Below are 10,000 nucleotides of genomic sequence, written 5' to 3' on the forward strand. Positions count from 1 at the left end.
TCATTTAGTTTCATTATCTTGACACAGACTTTTGCTTTTACAGTGTGTTTGGGAGCAACTTTACAGAAGCCTATATTTCCGATAAATTTAACTATTTTGTGAAACAAAAGGAGACTGGTGGGCATTGCAGACTGTGCGGTATTTCTAGGGACTTTAACGTATTGTACACGACATCCCCTGGGAATTTAGATTTGTCATTCACGCAAAATCCCAGTGACATTTGTCGTGCTGAGGACGGTATGAAGGCAGAGGTTTCTCGCAGTGTAAATCAACCTGGGAAGCGGTACGAATTGATCCTTACATATTCGCACTTTTTAGTCTTTTCCTTTATTATCATTGGTTGCTTCTGGGTTAAATGTACCCGAATTACCACTTATTTATCTATCGCTGAAATGAAAAAATTTACCGACTTTGAGTACATTCAAAGACATCACTCAGGCCACAAAGTGTAGCGTTATCCATAATCCACCATGACACAGGAGGATGCAGTACAAGTAGCAAGGAAATGTTGACGCATATTTTTGTTTATGGCAATTTCCTTAGCATTTGATACACTCGCTCAGAGTCCAAGGAATCTGTAAGTAAGTGCTAGGATTCACTGATTTCGTATTCATAGTATACAATAAGAAATTCCCCCTACAAATGAACCTTCTGCAAACGAAATTACAAGATAATTTCCTCTACTTCTCAGGTTAGTGTGTTTCCACCTGGTCTACGGTCGTGTTGGCGAATCTTGCCCCTATTTTTTTCGCGCCTTTCTCCACCCGTCCAAAGTCTCCGGTATACGGATCAAGGTAGGATTGCAGATATGTTCTTAAAGTATATCTAGTCACTTGAGAACGTATTCCCAACATCCCCTCCACTTTAAATTTCAGTTGACGGTTAAGTTTGTCAGTAAACGTTTAACGTACTGTCTATTTTGAAGTCAGACTGACTTCTTCATGTTGGTATGTACAGTTGTCAACAGTTTCTAATGTAATTTATTTTTTATGCCAACAAAAAGAAATGTTAGGTTCAAGGTTGTAGACAAGTATCCATTCCTGTTTTGGAGTGTTAAAATCAACAGCCTTAGGCTTTTTTGCATTGCTAGTCAGAGAGTTGAAGAGAAAAGTACCATTTCAAAACTTGTATGGTGCTGGCCACCCTACAGAAAGCCTTTGGCAGTGAGGAAGAGGATGACATTATTGTGGGTAAGATGGGAAATGAACATTCTCAGGATAATATACAATGTGTATATATAATATTGTTACATCCAATCTGTCAAATTTGATGGTTCAAAATAAGTACTGACCTCCAATTATCTGGAAAAATGGAATATAAAGTGCATTAAGGATGACTAGTCTTAACCTCATGAAGAACTTTTTGGCTTTTGCAGTTTTTATTTTGCTTGATACTACATAATTTCATTGACCTTTCGGTGTGCATCTCTCTGCTCTCCCAAAGGAATTTGACGGTTACTTAAACGATTATGTGAATTAAACAGTTTTAAGTGGGGATGTTCATATGCTGTGCCCAGAGACCGACGATTAGTAACGACAGCTTTTCATTATTGTTTGACAATGACGTTCTTCTGGAAGTAAGTTTACAAACAGAGTCTTTCTGCTCTGTTTGGGTACATTACATGGTTAACCCTAGAGTATCCAAGAAAGCCAACATGTCTGCACTGAGTTTCTTGAGAGTATGTATTTAGCATTCGTCAAAAAAACAAAATGCCCTGTATAGAAAGGTGTCTCTACTCTTTTAGCTTAAAGTTAATAGCCTCTTATTACATGTATTAACAGTTGCACCACCACAGGAGCTTGAACTAACCTTCATGCAAGGGTTTTATTAGAATCTGGGACCTGGGTACTAGCACCCGTCTTGCACTGAGTACAGTACCCGCCATTGCTCAAAGGAGGTCTCAAGATCAAAAGCCAGACTATATATAGGGGTGCCTGCTCACTCTGTCACAAGGTCCCTTCTACTTTCAAACTTAATGGAAACCCTGACACGTAAACATACCTGAGTCCATTTCTTGATTTGTCGCACAACAGGCGAGAAATAGTACAGAACATGACCATGTCAGGCAGGGTCAGGCAATTAACTCATGTCATGTCAAACCATGTTATGTTATGTAGTAATTTGTACTATTACTAATGTGGTCAATTAAAATTGTCACACTGGAAAGTTTTCACAGGGCTGCCATAAAGGACATTCACCTGTACCAGCTGTTAATTTTTTCAAGAAGGGGTCCAGAGGACCCCTAAAATATTTATTTAAAAATCTGGATATCTCTCTGTTGTACCATACTGTAAATAACGGACCTTTAGTTTTTCAGATGTAGTCACAACAAATTGTTACTGGGACTGGAAGGAAATAAAGCCTCAAGGACTTTCAATTCTTGCTGCTTGACATGATTAAACGGAATGAAAAGAGAGAAATTGCATAATGTGGAAAAGTTCACCCCGACTCAAGGTGAACTCACGTGTGCCTCGTGCTCCAATGCATCTTGAAAGGTGTCCAAAACTGTCTCATGTGTACATAGGACTATTTTGCCTCAATTGTACTTTATTTCTGCAAAATTTCACAGAGGCATTTTCCACTCACTTACAGGAAGCACGATGGTCTCACAGAACAGTATTTTCAGGTTTGTTCTTAAATTCAAAACTCAAATTCAAACTTTTTACAAGAGAAAGACTTCCGTCCCTATAAACTCCCAAATGAAACCCAGTGGACACTAACCCACGAAAGTCCAGTTGTAGGAAGAGTAGACAATAGGAGTTTAAGCACATGACACTTTTGAGACACAAGCGTCGAGCAGAATTGAATTTTCCGGATGCCAGGACAATAGTGTCTCTAATAGAGAAGCTTCTAGGCACTATGAATGTGATGTGTGAAGACAAGTTAACAGGAAAACAACCTGCTTCCGTTGTCTATCCGTGGCTCAAAAACATCACATGCGTAAGCTCCCTAATATCCATCTTTTGAATTACCATAGGCACATAGGTCGAGTTGAAAGAATACACTGGCCATTTTTTTCAAAATTCAATCAACCTTTATTCTCAACCACTGGTACAACCAAGTGTTTGTACTAGATGCATAAATTATTGCTTTGCTACCTACCATTCCAAACTGTCAACACATTGTCAGGACATCTTTGTACAAAGAAAATTGTTCATTTACAAAAAAAAAAAAAAAACACTCGAGCGCTGTCTCAACAGGCTCCAAATTATACTATTTTGGGAGCACTTTACTCAGTCAGTCATCTCACAGGCGGACTATGTCAAACCTGACATTGTAAAATTGCAAGTTTGGCACAGGAAAGATTATAAGGCAGCAAACAAGCCAACCTTTCAGCTCATTCTCTCCTTTAAATTTCTACAGCAGATGGACAGTTAAAAAAAGTTAGAAAAATAAACCTCCAGATCACGTTGCCCAACAAAATCCGTAACAGCACCTGCTGAGCTACTACAAAGCATTGCCTTCAGAGGCAACCATTTATGCATTGATGCCCTCTATAAAACTTAAATATTACTTCATGTATTTGAAGTACAGGTCTATCATCAACTCTTCTTCAACAAGATCAAACATCACCTAAGTATCGACAAGAATTTGTCAACATACTATGACTACTTTTCTAACTACAAAACCTGCACTAGGCCTTGTCAAGCCCAACAGCAATAACGAAGCAAGGCATTGTTAATTTATGCAACGCTCATCAAAAAATACAAATCAATTATTTTGAGCTTTAAAGCATGTGACCTTCATATTTACGACTTTTTTGTCTTCCTTATACTTAATTTTTAAATTTTTATGTAACACTTTCATTTGTTTTGATTTTTGTTTGTCTTTCCTTTCATTTTACTATTTTTTTTTTTTTTTTTTCTTTTGTTTTCGTTTAAGCTTCCCAAATTAATACATTGTATCTTTACAATAATACAAATGGTACTGTGATTTTCCATATGACTATACAGAAACAGCCATGGCTGTTGATTAACGTATTTCAACTTAAAAGACTCGGTCAAATGTCCCACTCTGGACAACACTGGACTGATTTGCAGCACCAGGACGTGTCTGTGTCCCAGCTGTTGAGGCTGTTTGCACCTGACCTCTTCGCCCATGTGGTGGTGCCAAAAACTCAAACATCGATTTGTTGACAGAACTTAAGGTCCGTGTCAGATCACTTGGCAGTGGGTCGCTCCAAAAAAAGTCATGATTTAAAGCTGTGTCTGCATCAATTCTGTAGCTTGGATCAATTGTCAACATTTGGTCAATCAAGTCTAGGGCAAGGTTGTCGTTGACGTAGCTGCGTACCTCTCCTTTACACGCCTTTTCTGATTTGAAGGAAGCACCATCTTGTTAAACAAATCCAAGTTTTCCACTCCTGGCCACACCTCAGAGGTTATTGAGCCACAGAGATGACTAATTAGAGTTAACTGATGTTGCTCTGAATTTCCCTGCATTATGGGAGTTCGTGTCCACAGCTCTGCCATGATGCAGCCAGCACCCCATAGATCAATCGGAGGACCATAGTTTCTCTCTCCCCAAGCAGGAGTTCTGGTGGCCTATACCATAGTGTGACAACTCTGTTAGTATAGCGTTGCAATTGCTCTTTGTTCATGTGAATGGCACGAGCCAGCCCAAAATCGCCAATTTGAGGACACCATTCTTTGTGATAAGAACATTTGCAGCCTTCATGTCACGATGCAGGATCTTGTTGCTGTGAATGAAGTAAAGTGCATTCAACAACATCTGAATCAGCTTCTTCATCTCTGACAACTGGAACTTGATCTGATGGTTACTAAGCAGGCCAGCTAGGTCATGTTCACAGAACTCAAACACAGGTAGATACTTCCCTTATTTCGATTATAGGGCGAAGCTACAAGACAAAAAAAAAATTAATAAGAAACAAAATTATCGCACCACTGTCACTACCCTCACAGTTAAAATAATTTTACACTGGCATGTACCTAGTAAGCTCTTTTATCACTTATTGAGGCAACATTTATTTGCCCTTCCTTGGTTAACATAATACAGATGTATGCGGTTAGTATCATGTCACATCATCACACAGTATACCAGCTAGTTCGTTTTACCAAAATGTTACATCATTCTCATACTCAACTCTGAAGTCAAAGTTCGTTTTTGCATAGCCACCAACTTATTAACTGCTGTTCCAAAACAGTTTACAAACATGCTCTTTCTGATAGCCTGCAAACACAGACATATTTCCACCGACGTTTCTCTCCCCCTAAAAATAGTGCCTGCAGACACAAGCTGCTAAACGATTTCTGTGATGCAACAACTTTTTTTTTTTGGGCCAATGTTGCATGAAAGAAGAGAAAATGGGGTGATCTCCACGCAATCTGTGTAATAATAATTGTTGTTACTAGCAAGATCATGTGGCCTTTAAAGACTCTGTCTATCTAGATGCTTTGAGTGGAAAAAAATAAGCAACAAAAAGCTACAAAAGAACAATAGAAAAGTTGGCCGGCAAAAAATTATCTTTGAAATGAATTAAACAATATTGTCTCAATCCCGTTGAAGTCCTGAAAATTTTTCAGGCTTCTCGACGCAATAGAAATTTGCGCTCATCACTGCGAGACAACATGGTTTCATTTGAATATTCTCTCTCTTGAACTGATTAAAAATCATCAGGTCTCCTCATGTGGCTTGCATCACCACCGCCATTTAATTTTAAAGATAAAACAAACTTCCATAATAAAGGGCATTTAACATTGATCTTCGTTGCTAGCAGAAGTACTTGTTTGCTAAAGCCCACTTCCCACTTGTGCGATAAGCACAACATTATCACAATTGAAACAACGAAGGAAAATCAAGCAATACACAAACATAGTAACATCTGAGAAGATCTACTAAGATTCAAGATGGTGTACGAATCGTCCTGTGCTTATACTTAACTAACACTTGTTCCCACTGGTGAAATAAGCACAAGCGCAAGGTATGCGCAAGCACAAAAAAAAATCCCCTTTCTTATGCTTAAGCTTATTTTACGCCCATTCCAATGATTTTTCTTATGCTTGTGCTTGTGCTTATCGCACAAGTGGGAACCAGGCTTAGGTCCTTGAGAATATTAAAAAATGATAATTATATTATTACTATTCATTGAATGTACTCTTCCTGGCAAATTTTTTCAAGACTCTGCTGCGGACGTTGCTTTCAAAAAAGCCACATACACAAACAACTTGCTCATTGTTGAATTTGGGAATGTTTTCAGGAATGTTTATAGCCCTGAAAAAATATTTCTACCACAGTTGCATGATACAAGATTAAGAGTTCCAACAAAGAAGTTTCGAAAATCACACAAGTAAATATGCAACTAAGAGATCACAAATGTTATTCACCTTACTGTGGAAGGATTTAAGCAAACTTAATTTATAGCTTGTGGTATCCCAATGAATTGATTTGGGCTCTTGGTGATCTCGCACTGATTTCCGTAAATAGACTGCTTTCAGCAGCTCAGAGGCATTCTAAAGGGTTTTCTGGAATTAATAGTTGGTCCACAAATTGCAATTAATGACAAAACACACGGCAGTCTCATGTGACTTCAGTAGCGTTGGAATTTCTTCCTCCAACAACATGTTGAAACACTGAAGTCAAGCGAGTATGCCATGCATTTTTATAGGATGTTTGATTGACCAAGGTCAGCTTGATTCTCACAACAGTCCCACACAGTAAGGAATTTACCTCTCAAGGCCAAAAATATCAAACTTGTTTGATTTTACCCTCACTGCCTTGCAAGGCGAATTTCTCACCACAATTTCCTCGCACACATGAAGAAATGGCTTAGCAGCAAAACGCCTTGCCAGGCAGTTTGCTCAGCTCTTTCCTCGCGGCGTCCTGTCAAGCTGACATATCCAAGCTCCAGATGATAAAATTTCCCCAAGGTACATTACTTGGGGAAAAAATCGATCACAGTGACAAAAATCAGTTTCCCAAGGTAAACTGTCAACAAGTTGAGTTTATATAATTAAAAAGTCTGCAGTGTGAACACCACTACTGTCAGCCACTGTTTTCCACCCATGTTTACACAGACAACACACAAGTACAGTACTTTGCGTGTTCCCCGCGTTGGTTTTGGAGATTTGTGAGCCTAACTCTGATTAGCTAAGACTATTACATCACAGAAATTGTTTAGCAGCTCAGGAAACAACAGGCAGAAATTCATCTGCATTTGCGGGCTACCTTTCTGAAGGAAAAGAAACATTTTTGCTGGCATACCATCTTCATCGGATAACAATAGGGCCATTTATACAGGAGAAAATAAGACGCATCTTAAAGGCTGCTGCCTAAGAAAAGTTTCTAGGAGCCCGTCTTAGTAGCCTGAGTCATTTCTGCAAGAGCCCAGAGTTAATTAATTAACCCTTGTGATGTCACCCATTGTTACTAATCAGCCTAACAGAACCTCATTGGCTGCTGAAACAATCACTTCTTTTCTTCCATGGTTGGCAAATTTGAATATCAAAGAAAAGTTATGTCATTGTTTGTAAACAAGGAATATTGCTGTTTAACTCTGTTTATCTTAAAGATCAAGGGCGATAATAGTCAAAATCCTGTCCGTCACTGATCAACATTTTATGTTGGAATAGAAAAAGTAAAAGTGTAATTCAGAAAATTATTTACTGCCTTGCGGTTTGTTTGTTTGTTATTTTTTCGCTCGCACATCTTATAAAAACCAGGTATTTGGCGTTAGGGAAGAACCTTTAGCAATCAATGGGAGATCTACATCATCGCATCATGGAAGTGCTTGTCTCACTGGAATGACTTTGTAATCCTACCTTACTCGAGTTCCAAATGACGGCACAAGAAGCAAAAGTATTGCCTATGTTTTGCGAGAACTCCATTGCTGTCACTGGGCAAAAAACCAAGTAAGCCTTCAGCAATCAACGCAGGAAAAAGGAGATTCGCATGTGCAGCACGTTGTAACCTCTGTACGTACAACAATGCAGACATAGCCAAAACAAGTACCATATTATTTTCTTTCAGCATTTAATTCAAGGTTACCACATTGCAAATAACATTGCACGTTTTACTAGTAAGTCTCTTGTGAGCTGATGGGATGAACATGGTGACAACCAAGTCTCTCCATCAATTGAAGGATTATTCCCAATTGTCAATTTCGTCCAAGTGAAGTACTATCGTTCATTTTGGGCACTGAAAGCTTGATAGGGATCATGGGAAATGAACATATTTTTTTTTAAAGCCAAACTCTAATGTCTGGACTCGTAGGACTCCGACCTGGGAACGTGTGATTAATAATCTGTTCAGTTAACCACTAGACTACCACATCACTAACTGCGAGGACATCATTTTTCATTTATGTCAATAACTTTTTCTTCCAAAAGTGTCGCTGTAAATGTGTATTAACACAACACCCGCTAGAGAGCAAGCTCACACATTGAAAAATGTTGGTTACCAAACTTTAAAAGAAAGCTAACCATTTTAAAATCAAGCTTCAGACTTAACCATTATTCAGCAATGATTTTATGTATATATATAATTTGTTTTGGTAAATAGTTAAGTGGATAAAAACAGTTCCTTCACAGTGGGTGCTCTGGGTTCAAATCCTGTCTACGGGCTGCTTTTATTTTTTTATTTTCATACCACAAGTCCTGGGACAGAGTGATCAAAATGGAGGATAATACTTCATTTAAGGCAAACTGACAATGAAGGATAATCCTTCATTTGAGGAAGAGATCGTGTTGCATATTGAACACGTAACTTTACAAGTAGAAGAGTTGTTTATTTGACGAATTTGCTTAGCTGCTGTTCTCTCCAACCATATTGCTTATTTTCAACGTTTAATCTCCAGCTGGGATCAAATTTACAGGAATGTGGGGATGAATCTCCTTGTGATAAGTTTGGCGCCCGTTTGGGCTACTTGTTCAGAAATTTGGTCGCCCATGCTCGCAAATAAGGTGCCCCAGGCGACTGTTAGGCAGCAACCTTGGTCTTAAATAAGGACGCGAACCGCTCATGTAAATGGTACAAAACAAGCGTTTGCGAATTACGTAAGATGCATCTTATCTTGGAACAGAATTTTCGGCTGTTCTTATTTTGGCCACATCTCAAATAAGACATGAACTTCCTTGTATAAATGGTTTCAAGTCCTAAATAAGACGTGAAGTATAAGTGTGCATGCCTGTCACATCCGTGACGACAACAACAACATCATCATTTTGTTGAAGAGTCCAGGCTAACAAACTGGCTTCTCGGTCAAGCTCAGAAACACCAACAAAAAAAAGAGAAAACTTGGACTTTGGTGGAGGAGAAAGAGTTTCATCCTTTGCCAGGCACCGCAGAACAACTTGACAACTGCGTACCAAGCACTGGTGTAAGTTATTTTGTGTTTTAATTCAATTGAATTGAAAGGGTTTTCAATTCGCAACTTTACGGATGAAAAGTACAAAGGTGGTTACTGTGAATTAACAGTTATTCTTCGAGGGCGTGCTAGATTTATAATGATAAATAACCAAATAAGACGTGAACCATTTAAACAAGATTTTCCTCACATAGGACGCGAATGTATAAATGGTACAGTTCACGTCCTATTTAAGATGTCTTATTTTCTTCCGTATAAATGGCCCTAACGTTTTTTTCTAAGTGAAACAATCTGACTTTTTTGTGGAACAAACTGACTGCATGTACGTATTGCTGTGAAATGATATGGAATGGTCTGATCATGGAACTATCTGGCCGTTTACCAGGTGGTAAAGTCTCTCAGATTGCTCTAAAATGTGCAAGAAATACAAGGAACTGTTTTGGGCAAAGACTTTAGAAACCATCAACTGATAGTTTGATCTCTTAAAGTTTGACCAACTGTAATACCAAGTGAAAAAACAAATGAACGAACTACGGCATTTAAACCTTACTATATTCCTCTTAAATTTCTTGGTATTGCTTTGAAAATACTACGCTCAAATTAAAAGAGAATACCTTGTCTTCTTGAATTTCCAGTCAATTCATTAATTTACCACTCAAATATTTCCGTTCTATTGTA

The 10,000-nt window shown here is 38.4% G+C and overlaps 1 pseudogene; it reads right to left on the minus strand.

Moving 5' to 3' along the window:
* Positions 1–3,011: 3,011 nt before the first annotated feature.
* LOC138026605 (cyclin-dependent kinase 9-like) overlaps positions 3,012–10,000 on the minus strand; it is a 7,619-nt pseudogene continuing 630 nt past the window's right edge.

Source organism: Montipora capricornis, chromosome 2 (assembly GCF_036669925.1).
Source record: "Montipora capricornis isolate CH-2021 chromosome 2, ASM3666992v2, whole genome shotgun sequence".
In the NCBI taxonomy this organism is placed as follows: Eukaryota; Metazoa; Cnidaria; class Anthozoa; order Scleractinia; family Acroporidae; genus Montipora; species Montipora capricornis.